Source organism: Triturus cristatus, chromosome 6, assembly GCF_964204655.1.
Source record: "Triturus cristatus chromosome 6, aTriCri1.1, whole genome shotgun sequence".
Classification (NCBI taxonomy): domain Eukaryota; kingdom Metazoa; phylum Chordata; class Amphibia; order Caudata; family Salamandridae; genus Triturus; species Triturus cristatus.
In genome coordinates this window covers 74,823,918-74,841,563 of record NC_140589.1, presented here as the reverse complement: position 1 = coordinate 74,841,563, position 17,646 = coordinate 74,823,918, and the positions used below count along the sequence as shown (strand labels likewise).

The 17,646-nt window shown below is 46.9% G+C and overlaps 1 protein-coding gene and 1 long non-coding RNA gene across 4 annotated transcripts in view; one reads left to right on the top strand and one right to left on the bottom strand.

The window, feature by feature from the left end:
* The window catches only part of MDGA1 (MAM domain containing glycosylphosphatidylinositol anchor 1), a 1,057,897-nt gene that overhangs the window by 100,532 nt on the left and 939,719 nt on the right, over positions 1 to 17,646 (bottom strand). The gene's annotated exons all lie outside the window — the stretch shown is intronic.
* The window catches only part of LOC146813779 (uncharacterized), a 303,254-nt gene that overhangs the window by 131,947 nt on the left and 153,661 nt on the right, over positions 1 to 17,646 (top strand). The window lies entirely within an intron of this gene.

Below are 17,646 nucleotides of genomic sequence, written 5' to 3'. Positions count from 1 at the left end.
ATAATAAGCAGTGGGCGGATCTGTCTATTAGAAACAGAGGGGATTTCTATGAGAGTGAGAGATTAAAAACTACCTCATAATCTTTTTTGCGAATACATGTCGTTACTACGCATTCCGTTGCAACGCATGCCTTTACCACGCATGCGTTACAACGGAATGTTTTATCTACGCATTGCCTTTACCTCAATTTTTCTTTTTTGGGGGGGGGTACCCCCCCCAACCCCCTTTCTTCTTTTTTTTGCCTTTTTCTCACGTCTTCGCCGACACTAAAAAAGGACTGACGCATTTCTTCGGATGAGGAAGAAGACGTTCCGTGATGACATTGCTTGCGTTGTAAAGACGGTCGTGGAAGCAATACGCGTTGTGAAGACGTTTACGGGGTAAGTGTACCATTGTAAACGTAACGCATAGAGAAGCCTTCGTGGTAAAGGCTGTTTCCCCTTTTTTGCTAGTGGTGGATATTGCCTCTTTTAGGAGACTTGGAAGGCAGTTGTTCAGGAAAGAGAGTTTCATTCTAAACATGAAGTATTGGTACAATATAAGGAGGTGCGCCCACACTCGGAAGTGGTGTTTAGAAAAAATGACATCGAAAAAATGGGAAAAGTATATTGAATTACACTAAGAGAACTGCAATAGGAAAGTTGTTTCGATGTCAGCTACTTGAGTTTTAGAGGGGCTAATTTTCAACACATGGCATTTTTCTAAAGGATGGATGTTGCACCTTACAACGGGGACCGCTTCGATTAGAAAGAGCCCCTAATGCAGCCAGGAAGGGGATGGGCTACAAAAGTTTTGGGCATGTGGTGCTTTAGAACCATTTTGGAGGGGGGTGTTTCAGATAGTAGCTGCAACAATAAGGAAAATATTTTGCCCTCCTCCAAAATGTCGCCCCTCGGTGCTAGAGTAACAAGGTATAAAGCAATCTATATTTATAGCCATACTGATAACCGCTCCTTGAGAACCACTTACTAGAAATCTCCTAACGCCCCCATGAGTGGGTCACTAAAATGTGGAAGGTAAGCCAGCGAGATGCTTCGGCTCACACCAGACGTCATCGACTGGAATCATAGTTTAGAAAATGGAAACATTGGGACTTCTAGTAGTGGGTAAATTGTATATAATTAAGCAATGTTACTTCAACCATAGGTTTATTAGAGGAGTACATGTTTCTACAAGGATCAGTACTATAGACGCACCGCCACTTTACCGACGAGTTTATTAAAAGGGGTACACGCTTCCGCAACGATCAGTCTGCATGCACGCTTAATTCCGGCTGCCATACTGTGCTCTTCATGTATGCTTTATTCTGGCACCCATACCTCGCTCTGCCTGTATGCTTTATTCTGACTCCCATACCTCGCTCTGCATGCACGCTTTATTCCGGCTCCCATACCTCGCTCTGTATGTATGCTTTATTCTGGCATCCATATTGTGCTCTGCATGTATGCTTTATTCTGGCTCCCATACTGCGCTCTGCATGTATGCTTTATTCCGGCTCACATACCTCACTCTGCATGTATGCTTTATTCCGGCTCCCATACTGCGCTCTGATTGTATGCTTTATTTCGGCTCACATACCTCGCTCTGCATGTATGCTTTATTTCGGCTCACATACCTCGCTCTGCATGTATGATTTATTCCGGCTCCCATACCTCGCTCTGCATGTATGCTTTATTGTGGCTCCCATACTGCACTCTGTATGTATGCTTTATTTCGGCTCACATACCTCGCTCTGCATGTATGCTTTATTTCGGCTCACATACCTCGCTCTGCATGTATGATTTATTCCGGCTCCCATACTGCGCTCTGCATGTATGCTTTATTCCAGCTCCCATACTGCGCTCTTCATGTATGCTTTATTCCAGCTCCCATACTGCGCTCTGCATGTATGCTTTATTCCAGCTCCCATACTGCACTCTGTATGTATGCTTTATTCCGGCTCACATACCTCGCTCTGTATGTATGCTTTATTCCGGCTCACATACCTCGCTCTGCATGTATGCTTTATTCCAGCTCCCATACTGCACTCTGTATGTATGCTTTATTCCGGCTCACATACCTCGCTCTGTATGTATGCTTTATTCTGGCTCCCATACTGCGCTCTGCATGTATGCTTTATTCTGGCTCCCATACTGCGTTCTGCATGTATGCTTTATTCCTGCTCTCATACCTCGCTCTACATTTATGCTTTATTCCGGCTTCCATACCTCGCTCTGCATGTATGCTTTATTCCGGCTCCCATACCTCACTCTGTATGTATGCTTTATTCCGGCTCCCATACTGCGCTCTGTATGTATGCTTTATTCCGGCTCACATACCTCGCTCTGTATGTATGCTTTATTCTGGCTCCCATAGTGCACTCTGTATGTATGCTTTATTCCAGCTCCCATACCTCGCTCTGTATGTATGCTTTATTCCGGCTTCCATACCGCGCTCTGCATGTATGCTTTATTCCAGCTCCCATACCTTGCTCTGTATGTATGCTTTATTCTGGCTCCCATACTGCGCTCTGCATGTATGCTTTATTCTGGCTCCCATACCTCGCTCTGTATGTATGCTTTATTCTGGCTCCCATACTGCGCTCTGCATGTATGCTTTATTCCGGCTCACATACCTCGCTCTGCATGTATGCTTTATTCTGGCTCCCATACTGCGCTCTGCATGTATGCTTTATTCCGGCTCACATACCTCGCTCTGTATGTATGCTTTATTCCGGCTCCCATACTGCGCTCTGTATGGTTGCTTTATTCTGACTCCCATACCTCGCTCTGCATGTATGCTTTATTCCGGCTCCCATACCTCGCACTGCATGTATGCTTTATTTCGGCTCCCATACCTCGCTCTGTATGTATGCTTTATTCTGGCTTCCATACTGTGCTCTGCATGTATGCTTTATTCTGGCTCACATACTTCGCTCTGCATGTATGCTTTATTCTGGCTCCCATACTGCGCTCTGCATGTATGCTTTATTCCGGCTCACATACCTCGCTCTGTATGTATGCTTTATTCTGGCTCCCATACTGCGCTCTGCTTGTTTGCTTTATTCCTGCTCCCATACTGCGCTCTTCATGTATGTTTATTCCAGCTCCCATACTGCACTCTGCATGTATGCTTTATTCCAGCTCCCATACCTCGCTCTGCATGTATGCTTTATTCCGGCTCCCATACCTCGCTCTGCATGTATGCTTTATTCCGGCTCCCATACCTCGCTCTGTATGTATGCTTTATTCTGGCTTCCAACTTGTGCTCTGCATGTATGCTTTATTCCGGCTCACATACCTCGCTCTGCATGTATACTTTATTCCGGCTCACATACCTCGCTCTGTATGTATGCTTTATTCTGGCTCCCATACTGCACTCTGTATGTATGGTTTATTCCGGCTCACATACCTCGCTCTGCATGTATGCTTTATTCCGGCTCCCATACTGTGCTCTGCTTGTATGCTTTATTCCGGCTCACATACCTCGCTCTGCATGTATGCTTTATTCTGGCTCCCATACTGCACTCTGTATGTATGCTTTATTTTGGCTCACATACCTCGCTCTGCATGAATGTTTTATTCCAGCTCCCATACTGCACTCTGCATGTATGCTTTATTCCGGCTCCCATACCTCGCTCTGTATCTATGCTTTATTCCGGCTCCCATACTGCGCTCTGTATGTATGCTTTATTCTGGCTCCCATACCTCGCTCTGCATGTATGCTTTATTCCGGCTCACATACCTCGCTCTGCATGTATGCTTTATTCTGGCTCCCATACTGCGCTCTGCATGTATGCTTTATTCCGGCTCACATACCTCGCTCTGTATGTATGCTTTATTCTGGCTCCCATAATGCACTCTGTATGTATGCTTTATTCCGGCTCACATACCTCGCTCTGCATGTATGCTTTATTCCGGCTCCCATACTGCGCTCTACTTGTATGCTTAGTTCCGGCTCACATACCTCGCTCTGCATGTATGCTTTATTCTGGCTCCCATACTGCACTCTGTATGTATGCTTTATTTTGGCTCACATACCTCGCTCTGCATGTATGCTTTATTCCGGCTCCCATACTGCGCTCTGCATGTATGCTTTATTCTGGCTCACATACCTCGCTCTGCATGTATGCTTTATTATGGCTCCCATACTGCGCTCTGCATGTATGCTTTATTCCGGCTCACATACCTCGCTCTGCATGTATGCTTTATTCCAGCTCCCATACTGCTCTCTTCATGTATGCTTTATTCGAGCTCCCATACTGCGCTCTGCATGTATGCTTTATTCCTGCTCACATACTGCACTCTGTATGTATGCTTTATTCCGGCTCACATACCTCGCTCTGCATGTATGCTTTATTCCAGCTCCCATACTGCACTCTGTATGTATGCTTTATTCCGGCTCACATACCTCGCTCTGTATGTATGCTTTATTCTGGCCCCCATACTGCGCTCTGCATGTATGCTTTATTCCGGCTCCCATACTGCGCTCTGCATGTATGCTTTATTCCGGCTTCCATACTGCGCTCTGCATGTATGCTTTATTCCAGCTCCCATACCTCGCTCTGTATGTATGCTTTATTCTGGCTCCCATACTGCGCTCTGCATGTATGCTTTATTCCGGCTCCCATACCTCGCTCTGCATGTATGCTTTATTCTGGCTCCCATACTGCGCTCTGCGTGTATGCTTTATTCCGGCTCACATACCTCGCTCTGTATGTATGCTTTATTCTGGCTCCCATACTGCACTCTGTATGTATGCTTTATTCCGGCTCACATACCTCGCTCTGCATGTATGCTTTATTCTGGCTCCCATACTGCGCTCTGCTTGTATGCTTTATTCCGGCTCACATACCTCGCTCTGCATGTATGCTTTACTCTGGCTCCCATACTGCACTCTGTATGTATGTTTTTTCCGGCTCACATACCTCGCTCTGCATGTATGCTTTATTCCGGCTCCCATACTGCGCTCTGCTTGTATGCTTTATTCCGGCTCACATACCTCGCTCTGCATGTATGCTTTATTCTGGCTCCCATACTGCACTCTGTATGTATGCTTTATTTTGGCTCACATACCTCGCTCTGCATGAATGTTTTATTCCAGCTCCCATACTGCACTCTGCATGTATGCTTTATTCCGGCTCCCATACTGCGCTCTGAATGTATGCTTTATTCTGGCTCCCATACCTCGCTCTGCATGTATGCTTTATTCCGGCTCACATACCTCGCTCTGCATGTATGCTTTATTCTGGCTCCCATACTGCGCTCTGCATGTATGCTTTATTCCGGCTCACATACCTCGCTCTGTATGTATGCTTTATTCTGGCTCCCATAATGCACTCTGTATGTATGCTTTATTCTGGCTCACATACCTCGCTCTGCATGTATGCTTTATTCCGGCTCCCATACTGCGCTCTACTTGTATGCTTAGTTCCGGCTCACATACCTCGCTCTGCATGTATGCTTTATTCTGGCTCCCATACTGCGCTCTGCATGTATGCTTTATTCTGGCTCACATACCTCGCTCTGCATGTATGCTTCATTATGGCTCCCATACTGCGCTCTGCATGTATGCTTTATTCCGGCTCACATACCTCGCTCTGCATGTATGCTTTATTCCAGCTCCCATACTGTGCTCTGCATGTATGCTTTATTCCTGCTCCCATACTGCACTCTGTATGTATGCTTTATTCCGGCTCACATACCTCGCTCTGCATGTATGCTTTATTCCAGCTCCCATACTGCACTCTGTATGTATGCTTTATTCCGGCTCACATACCTCGCTCTGTATGTATGCTTTATTCCAGCTCCCATACTGCGCTCTGCATGTATGCTTTATTCCTGCTCCCATACTGCACTCTGTATGTATGCTTTATTCCGGCTCATATACCTTGCTCTGCATGTATGCTTTATTCCTGCTCCCATACTGCACTCTGTATGTATGCTTTATTCCGGCTCACATACCTCGCTCTGTATGTATGCTTTATTCTGGCTCCCATACTGCGCTCTGCATGTATGCTTTATTCCGGCTCCCATACCGCGCTCTGCATGTATGCTTTATTCCGGCTTCCATACTGCGCTCTGCATGTATGCTTTATTCCAGCTCCCATACCTCGCTCTGTATGTATGCTTTATTCTGGCTCCCATACTGCGCTCTGCATGTATGCTTTATTCCGGCTCCCATACCTCGCTCTGCATGTATGCTTTATTCTGGCTCCCCTACTGCGCTCTGCATGTATGCTTTATTCTGGCTCACATACCTCACTCTGCATGTATGCTTTATTCTGGCTCCCACACTGCTCTCTGCATGTATGCTTTATTCCAGCTCCCATACCTCGCTCTGTATGTATGCTTTATTCTGGCTCCCATACTGCGCTCTGCATGTATGCTTTATTCCGGCTCCCATACTGCGCTCTGCATGTATGCTTTATTCCGGCTCCCATACTGCGCTCTGCATGTATGCTTTATTCCAGCTCCCATACTGCACTCTGTATGTATGTTTTATTCCAGCTCACATACCTCGCTCTGTATGTATGCTTTATTCCAGCTCCCATACTGCGCTCTGCATGTATGCTTTATTCCACCTCCCATACTGCACTCTGTATGTATGCTTTATTTCGGCTCACATACCTCGCTCTGCATGTATGCTTTATTTCGGCTCACATACCTCGCTCTGCATGTATGATTTATTCCGGCTCCCATACTGCGCTCTGCATGTATGCTTTATTCCAGCTCCCATACTGCGCTCTTCATGTATGCTTTATTCCAGCTCCCATACTGCGCTCTGCATGTATGCTTTATTCCAGCTCCCATACTGCACTCTGTATGTATGCTTTATTCCGGCTCACATACCTCGCTCTGTATGTATGCTTTATTCCGGCTCACATACCTCGCTCTGCATGTATGCTTTATTCCAGCTCCCATACTGCACTCTGTATGTATGCTTTATTCCGGCTCACATACCTCGCTCTGTATGTATGCTTTATTCTGGCTCCCATACTGCGCTCTGCATGTATGCTTTATTCTGGCTCCCATACTGCGTTCTGCATGTATGCTTTATTCCTGCTCTCATACCTCGCTCTACATTTATGCTTCATTCCGGCTTCCATACCTCGCTCTGCATGTATGCTTTATTCCGGCTCCCATACCTCACTCTGTATGTATGCTTTATTCCGGCTCCCATACTGCGCTCTGTATGTATGCTTTATTCCGGCTCACATACCTCGCTCTGTATGTATGCTTTATTCTGGCTCCCATAGTGCACTCTGTATGTATGCTTTATTCCAGCTCCCATACCTCGCTCTGTATGTATGCTTTATTCCGGCTTCCATACCGCGCTCTGCATGTATGCTTTATTCCAGCTCCCATACCTTGCTCTGTATGTATGCTTTATTCTGGCTCCCATACTGCGCTCTGCATGTATGCTTTATTCTGGCTCCCATACCTCGCTCTGTATGTATGCTTTATTCTGGCTCCCATACTGCGCTCTGCATGTATGCTTTATTCCGGCTCACATACCTCGCTCTGCATGTATGCTTTATTCTGGCTCCCATACTGCGCTCTGCATGTATGCTTTATTCCGGCTCACATACCTCGCTCTGTATGTATGCTTTATTCCGGCTCCCATACTGCGCTCTGTATGGTTGCTTTATTCTGACTCCCATACCTCGCTCTGCATGTATGCTTTATTCCGGCTCCCATACCTCGCACTGCATGTATGCTTTATTTCGGCTCCCATACCTCGCTCTGTATGTATGCTTTATTCTGGCTTCCATACTGTGCTCTGCATGTATGCTTTATTCTGGCTCACATACTTCGCTCTGCATGTATGCTTTATTCTGGCTCCCATACTGCGCTCTGCATGTATGCTTTATTCCGGCTCACATACCTCGCTCTGTATGTATGCTTTATTCTGGCTCCCATACTGCGCTCTGCTTGTTTGCTTTATTCCTGCTCCCATACTGCGCTCTTCATGTATGTTTATTCCAGCTCCCATACTGCACTCTGCATGTATGCTTTATTCCAGCTCCCATACCTCGCTCTGCATGTATGCTTTATTCCGGCTCCCATACCTCGCTCTGCATGTATGCTTTATTCCGGCTCCCATACCTCGCTCTGTATGTATGCTTTATTCTGGCTTCCAACTTGTGCTCTGCATGTATGCTTTATTCCGGCTCACATACCTCGCTCTGCATGTATACTTTATTCCGGCTCACATACCTCGCTCTGTATGTATGCTTTATTCTGGCTCCCATACTGCACTCTGTATGTATGGTTTATTCCGGCTCACATACCTCGCTCTGCATGTATGCTTTATTCCGGCTCCCATACTGTGCTCTGCTTGTATGCTTTATTCCGGCTCACATACCTCGCTCTGCATGCATGCTTTATTCTGGCTCCCATACTGCACTCTGTATGTATGCTTTATTTTGGCTCACATACCTCGCTCTGCATGAATGTTTTATTCCAGCTCCCATACTGCACTCTGCATGTATGCTTTATTCCGGCTCCCATACCTCGCTCTGTATCTATGCTTTATTCCGGCTCCCATACTGCGCTCTGTATGTATGCTTTATTCTGGCTCCCATACCTCGCTCTGCATGTATGCTTTATTCCGGCTCACATACCTCGCTCTGCATGTATGCTTTATTCTGGCTCCCATACTGCGCTCTGCATGTATGCTTTATTCCGGCTCACATACCTCGCTCTGTATGTATGCTTTATTCTGGCTCCCATAATGCACTCTGTATGTATGCTTTATTCCGGCTCACATACCTCGCTCTGCATGTATGCTTTATTCCGGCTCCCATACTGCGCTCTACTTGTATGCTTAGTTCCGGCTCACATACCTCGCTCTGCATGTATGCTTTATTCTGGCTCCCATACTGCACTCTGTATGTATGCTTTATTTTGGCTCACATACCTCGCTCTGCATGTATGCTTTATTCCGGCTCCCATACTGCGCTCTGCATGTATGCTTTATTCTGGCTCACATACCTCGCTCTGCATGTATGCTTTATTATGGCTCCCATACTGCGCTCTGCATGTATGCTTTATTCCGGCTCACATACCTCGCTCTGCATGTATGCTTTATTCCAGCTCCCATACTGCTCTCTTCATGTATGCTTTATTCGAGCTCCCATACTGCGCTCTGCATGTATGCTTTATTCCTGCTCACATACTGCACTCTGTATGTATGCTTTATTCCGGCTCACATACCTCGCTCTGCATGTATGCTTTATTCCAGCTCCCATACTGCACTCTGTATGTATGCTTTATTCCGGCTCACATACCTCGCTCTGTATGTATGCTTTATTCTGGCCCCCATACTGCGCTCTGCATGTATGCTTTATTCCGGCTCACATACCTCGCTCTGTATGTATGCTTTATTCTGGCTCCCATAATGCACTCTGTATGTATGCTTTATTCCGGCTCACATACCTCGCTCTGCATGTATGCTTTATTCCGGCTCCCATACTGCGCTCTACTTGTATGCTTAGTTCCGGCTCACATACCTCGCTCTGCATGTATGCTTTATTCTGGCTCCCATACTGCGCTCTGCATGTATGCTTTATTCTGGCTCACATACCTCGCTCTGCATGTATGCTTCATTATGGCTCCCATACTGCGCTCTGCATGTATGCTTTATTCCGGCTCACATACCTCGCTCTGCATGTATGCTTTATTCCAGCTCCCATACTGTGCTCTGCATGTATGCTTTATTCCTGCTCCCATACTGCACTCTGTATGTATGCTTTATTCCGGCTCACATACCTCGCTCTGCATGTATGCTTTATTCCAGCTCCCATACTGCACTCTGTATGTATGCTTTATTCCGGCTCACATACCTCGCTCTGTATGTATGCTTTATTCCAGCTCCCATACTGCGCTCTGCATGTATGCTTTATTCCTGCTCCCATACTGCACTCTGTATGTATGCTTTATTCCGGCTCATATACCTTGCTCTGCATGTATGCTTTATTCCTGCTCCCATACTGCACTCTGTATGTATGCTTTATTCCGGCTCACATACCTCGCTCTGTATGTATGCTTTATTCTGGCTCCCATACTGCGCTCTGCATGTATGCTTTATTCCGGCTCCCATACCGCGCTCTGCATGTATGCTTTATTCCGGCTTCCATACTGCGCTCTGCATGTATGCTTTATTCCAGCTCCCATACCTCGCTCTGTATGTATGCTTTATTCTGGCTCCCATACTGCGCTCTGCATGTATGCTTTATTCCGGCTCCCATACCTCGCTCTGCATGTATGCTTTATTCTGGCTCCCCTACTGCGCTCTGCATGTATGCTTTATTCTGGCTCACATACCTCACTCTGCATGTATGCTTTATTCTGGCTCCCACACTGCTCTCTGCATGTATGCTTTATTCCAGCTCCCATACCTCGCTCTGTATGTATGCTTTATTCTGGCTCCCATACTGCGCTCTGCATGTATGCTTTATTCCGGCTCCCATACTGCGCTCTGCATGTATGCTTTATTCCGGCTCCCATACTGCGCTCTGCATGTATGCTTTATTCCAGCTCCCATACTGCACTCTGTATGTATGTTTTATTCCAGCTCACATACCTCGCTCTGTATGTATGCTTTATTCCAGCTCCCATACTGCGCTCTGCATGTATGCTTTATTCCACCTCCCATACTGCACTCTGTATGTATGCTTTATTCCGGCTCACATACCTCGCTCTGCATGTATGCTTTATTCCAGCTCCCATACTGCGCTCTGCATGTATCCTTTATTCCAGCTCCAATACTATGCTCTTCATGTATGCTTTATTCCAGCTCCCATACTGCGCTCTGCATGTATGCTTTATTCTGGCTCCCATACTGCGCTCTGCATGTATGCTTTATTCCGGCTCACATACCTCGCTCTGTATGTATGCTTTATTCTGGCTCCCATAATGCACTCTGTATGTATGCTTTATTCCGGCTCACATACCTCGCTCTGCATGTATGCTTTATTCCGGCTCCCATACTGCGCTCTACTTGTATGCTTAGTTCCGGCTCACATACCTCGCTCTGCATGTATGCTTTATTCTGGCTCCCATACTGCACACTGTATGTATGCTTCTTTTTGGCTCACATACCTCGCTCTGCATGTATGCTTTATTCCGGCTCCCATACTGCGCTCTGCATGTATGCTTTATTCTGGCTCACATACCTTGCTCTGCATGTATGCTTTATTATGGCTCCCATACTGCGCTCTGCATGTATGCTTTATTCCGGCTCACATACCTCGCTCTGCATGTATGCTTTATTCCAGCTCCCATACTGCGCTCTTCATGTATGCTTTATTCCAGCTCCCATACTGCGCTCTGCATGTATGCTTTATTCCTGCTCCCATACTGCACTCTGTATGTATGCTTTATTCCGGCTCACATACCTCGCTCTGCATGTATGCTTTATTCCAGCTCCCATACTGCACTCTGTATGTATGCTTTATTCCGGCTCACATACCTCGCTCTGTATGTATGCTTTATTCCAGCTCCCATACTGCGCTCTGCATGTATGCTTTATTCCTGCTCCCATACTGCACTCTGTATGTATGCTTTATTCCGGCTCACATACCTCGCTCTGCATGTATGCTTTATTCCTGCTCCCATACTGCACTCTGTATGTATGCTTTATTCCGGCTCACATACCTCGCTCTGTATGTATGCTTTATTCTGGCTCCCATACTGCGCTCTGCATGTATGCTTTATTCCGGCTCCCATACCGCGCTCTGCATGTATGCTTTATTCCGGCTTCCATACTGCGCTCTGCATGTATGCTTTATTCCAGCTCCCATACCTCGCTCTGTATGTATGCTTTATTCTGGCTCCCATACTGCGCTCTGCATGTATGCTTTATTCCGGCTCCCATACCTCGCTCTGCATGTATGCTTTATTCTGGCTCCCCTACTGCGCTCTGCATGTATGCTTTATTCCGGCTCACATACTTCGCTCTGCATGTATGCTTTATTCTGGCTCCCACACTGCTCTCTGCATGTATGCTTTATTCCAGCTCCCATACCTCGCTCTGTATGTATGCTTTATTCTGGCTCCCATACTGCGCTCTGCATGTATGCTTTATTCCGGCTCCCATACTGCGCTCTGCATGTATGCTTTATTCCGGCTCCCATACTGCGCCCTGCATGTATGCTTTATTCCAGCTCCCATACTGCACTCTGTATGTATGCTTTATTCCAGCTCACATACCTCGCTCTGTATGTATGCTTTATTCCAGCTCCCATACTGCGCTCTGCATATATGCTTTTTTCTGGCTCCCATTCTGGCCTCTGCATGTATGCTTTATTCCACCTCCCATACTGCACTCTGTATGTATGCTTTATTCCGGCTCACATACCTCGCTCTGCATGTATGCTTTATTCCAGCTCCCATACTGCGCTCTGCATGTATCCTTTATTCCAGCTCCAATACTATGCTCTTCATGTATGCTTTATTCCAGCTCCCATACTGCGCTCTGCATGTATGCTTTATTCCAGCTCCCATACTGCACTCTGTATGTATGCTTTATTCCGGCTCACATACCTCGCTCTGCATGTATGCTTTATTCCGGCTCACATACCTCGCTCTGCATGTATGCTTTATTCCGGCTCACATACCTCGCTCTGCATGTATGCTTTATTCTGGCTCCCATACTGCGCACTGCATGTATGCTTTATTCCAGCTCCCATACTGCGCTCTGCATGTATGCTTTATTCTGGCTCCCATACTGCACTCTGTATGTATGCTTTATTCCGGGTCACATACCTCGCTCTGCATGTATGCTTTATTCCGGCTCCCATACTGCGCTCTGCATGTATGCTTTATTCCAGCTCCCATACTGTACTCTGTATGTATGCTTTATTCTGGCTCACATACCTCTCTCTGCATGTATGGTTCATTCTGGCTCCCATACCTCACTCTGCATGTATGCTTTATTCCGGCTCACATACCTCGCTCTGCATGTATGCTTTATTCCGGCTCCCATACTGCACTCTGTATGTATGCTTTGTTCAGGCTCACATACCTCGCTCTGCATGTATGCTTTATTCCGGCTCCCATACTGCGATCTGCATGCATACTTAATTCCGGCTCCCATACTGCGCTCTGCATGTTTGCTTTATTCCAGCTCACTCAACATGTATGCTTAATTAAGTCTCCCATACCTCGCTCTGCATGTATGCTTTACTCCGGCTCCCATACCTTGCTCTGCATGTATGCTTTATTCCGGCTCCCATACTGCGCTCTGCACGTATGCTTTATTCTGGCTCCCATGCTGCACTCTGCATGTATGCTTTATTCTGGCTACCATACTGCGCTCTGCATGTATGCTTTATTCCGGCTCCCATACTGCACTCAGTATGTATGCTTTATTCCAGCTACCATAGCTCGCTCTGCATGTATGATTTATTCCGGCTCACATACTGCTCTCTGCATGTATGCTTTATGCCGGCTCCCATAGTGCGCTCTGCATGTATGTTTTATTCCAGCTTCCATGCCGCGCTCTGCATGTATGCTTAATTCTGGCTCCCACACTTCGCTCTGCATGTATGCTTCATTCGTGCTCCCTCTCAGTAACGGTAATACCATACTGCACTCTGCATTTATGCTTTATTCTGGCTCCTATACTGTGCTCTTCATGTATGCTTTATTCCGGCTCCCATACCTCGCTCTGCATGTATGCTTTATTCCGGCTTCCATACTGCGCTCTGCATGTATGCTTTATTCCAGCTCCCATACTGCTCTCTGCATGCATGCTTTATTCCGGCTCCCATACTGCGCTCTGCATGTATGCTTTTTTCTGGCTCCCATTCTGGCCTCTGCATGAATGCTTTACTCCGGCTCCCATACTGCGCTCTGCATGTATGCTTTATTCCGGCTCCCATACTGCGCTCTGCATGTATGCTTTATTCCAGCTCCCATACTGCGCTCTGCATGTATGCTTTATTCCGGCTCACATACCTCGCTCTGCATGTATGCTTTATTCCGGCTCCCATACTGCACTCTGTATGTATGCTTTATTCCGGGTCACATACCTCGCTCTGCATGTATGCTTTATTCCGGCTCCCATACTGCGCTCTGCATGTATGCTTTATTCCAGCTCCCATACTGTACTCTGTATGTATGCTTTATTCTGGCTCACATACCTCGCTCTGCATGTATGCTTCATTCCGGCTCCCATACCTCGCTCTGCATGTATGCTTTATTCCTGCTCACATACCTCGCTCTGCATGTATGCTTTATTCCGGCTCCCATACTGCACTCTGTATGTATGCTTTATTCCGGCTCACATACCTCGCTCTGCATGTATGCTTTATTCCGGCTCCCATACTGCGATCTGCATGCATACTTAATTCCGGCTCCCATACTGCGCTCTGCATGCATACTTAATTCCGGCTCCCATACTGCGATCTGCATGCATACTTAATTCCGGCTCCCATACTGCGCTCTGCATGTATGCTTTATTCCAGCTCACTCTACATGTATGCTTAATTAAGTCTCCCATACCTCGCTCTGCATGTATGCTTTACTCTGGCTCCCATACCTTGCTCTGCATAAATGCTTTATTCCGGCTCCCATACTGCGCTCTGCACGTATGCTTTATTCTGGCTCCCATGCTGCGCTCTGCATGTATGCTTTATTCCGGCTCCCATACTGCGCTCTGCACGTATGCTTTATTCTGGCTCACATGCTGCGCTCTGCATGTTTGCTTTATTCCAGCTCCCATAGCTCGCTCTGCATGTATGATTTATTCCGGCTCACATACTGCTCTCTGCATGTATGCTTTATTCCGGCTCCCATAGTGCGCTCTGCATGTATGTTTTCTTCCAGCTTCCATGCCGCGCTCTGCATGTATGCTTAATTCTGGCTCCCACACTTCGCTCTGCATGTATGCTTCATTCGTGCTCCCTCTCAGTAACGGTAATACCATACTGCACTCTGCATTTATGCTTTATTCTGGCTCCCATACTGTGCTCTTCATGTATGCTATATTCCGGCTCCCATACCTCGCTCTGCATGTATGCTTTATTCTGGCTCCCATACTGCGCTCTGCATGTATGCTTTATTCCAGCTCCCATACTGCTCTCTGCATGTATGCTTTATTCCGGCTCCCATACTGCGCTCTGCATGTATGCTTTTTTCTGGCTCCCATTCTGGCCTCTGCATGTATGCTTTATTCTGGCTTCCATACTGCACTCTGCATGTATGCTTAATTCCGGCTCCCACACATCGCTCTGCATGTATGCTTTTTTCCTGCTCCCTCTCAGTAATGGTAATACAATACTGCGCTCTGCATGTATGCTTTATTCCAGCTCCCATACTGGGCTCTTCATGTATGTTTTATTCCAGCTCCCATACTGCACTCTGCATGTATGCTTTATTCCAGCTCCCATACTGCGCTCTGCATGTATGTGTTTTTTCCGGCTCCCATACTGCGCTCTGCATGTATGCTTTATTCCGGTTCCCATACATCTCTCCGCATGTCTGCTTTATTCCTGCTCCCTCTCAGTAACGGTAATATCATACTGCGCTCTGCATGTATGCTTTATTCCGGCTCCCATACTGCACTCTGCATGTATGCTTTATTCCAGCTCCCATACTGCGCTCTGCATGTATGTTTTTTCCGGCTCCCATACTGCGCTCTGCATGTATGCTTTATTACAATTTCCATACATCTCTCTGCATGTATGCTTTATTCCTGCTCCCTCTCAGTAACGGTAATATCATACTGCGCTCTGCATGTATGCTTTATTCCGGCTCCCATACTGCGCTCTGTATGTATGCTTTATTCCAGCTCCCATACTGCGATCTGCATGTATGCTTTATTCAGGCTCCCATACTGCGCTCTGCATGTATGCTTTATTCTGGCTCCCATGCCGCGCTCTGCATGTATGCTTTATTCTGGCTCCCATGCCGCGCTCTGCATGTATGCTTAATTTTGGCTCCCACACTTCGCTCTGCATGTATGCTTTATTCGTGCTTCCTCTCAGTAACGGTAATACCATACTGCACTCTGCATTTATGCTTTATTCTGGCTCCCATACCTCACTCTGCATGTATGCATGTATGCTTTATTCCGGCTCCCATACCTCGCTCTGCATGTATGCTTTATTCCGGCTCCCATACTGCTCTCTGCATGTATGCTTTATTCCGACTCCCATACTGCGCTCTGCATGTATGCTTTTTTCTGGCTCCCGTTCTGGCCTCTGCATGCATGTTTATATCCGGCTCCCACACATCGCTCTGCATGTATGCTTTATTCCTGCTCCCTCTTAGTAACGGTAATACAATACTGCGCTCTGCATGTATGCTTTATTCCTGCTCCCTCTCAGTAACGGTAATACAATACTGCGCTCTGCATGTATGCTTTATTCCGGCTCTCATACTGCGCTCCGCATGTATGCTTTATTCCAGCTCCCATACTGCGCTCTGCACGTATGCTTTATTCCGGCTCCCATCCTGCGCTCTGCATGTATGCTTTATTCCAGCTCCCATACTGCGCTCTGCATGTATGCTTTATTCCAGCTCCCATACTGCCCTCTGCATGTATGCTTTATACCGGCTCCCATACTGCGCTCTGCATGTATGCTTTATTCAGGATCCCATACTGCGCTCTGCATGTATGCTTTATTCCAGCTCCCATACTGCCCTCTGCATGTATGCTTTATTCCGGCTCCAATACTGCGCTCTGCATGTATGCTTTATTCCGGCTCCCATCCTGCGCTCTGCATGTATGCTTTATTCAGGCTCCCATACTGCGCTCTGCATGTATGCTTTATTCTGGCTCCCATACTGCGCTCTTCATGTATGCTTTATTCTGGCTCCCATACTGCGCTCTTCATGTATGCTTTATTCCGGCTCCCATCCTGCGCTCTGCATGTATGCTTTATTCTGGCTCCCATACTGCGCTCTGCATGTATGCTTTATTCCGGCTCCCATACCTTGCTCTGCATGTATGCTTTATTCCGGCTCCCATACTGGGCTCTGCATGTATGCTTCATTTCGCTCCCATGCCGCGCTCTGCATGTATGCTTTATTCCGGCTCCCATACTACGCTCTGCATGTATGCTTCATTCCGGCTCCCATACCTCGCTCTTCATGTATGCTTTATTCAGGCTCCCATACTGGGCTCTGCATGTATGCTTTATTCCAGCACCCATGCCGCGCTCTGCATGTATGCTTCATTCCGGCTCCCATACCTCGCTCTTCATGTATGCTTTATTCCGGCTCCCATACTGGGCTCTGCATATATGCTTTATTCCAGCTCCCATGCCGCGCTCTGCATGTATGCTTTATTCCGGCTCCCATACCTCGCTCTGCATGTATGCTTTATTCCGGCTCCCATACTGGGCTCTGCATGTATGGTTTATTCCAGCTCCCATGCCGCACTCTGTATGTATGCTTTATTCCGACTCCCTCCCAGCATTGGTAATTCCATAAAGCGCTCTGCATGTATGCCTTATTCCAGCTCCCTCTCATTGATGGTAATTCTGTACTGCACTCTTAATGTATGTTTTATGCCATGCAGTTTTGTCATGTGTTGTAGTTATTTACACATGTATTCAACCAGAGCCAGGATAAAAGAGGTTTAATGTATAAACGAAGCTAAAATCTCACTCAGTTGTCCTTGGGGTGTAATTTGAGTTTCAGGGACACCTCTCAC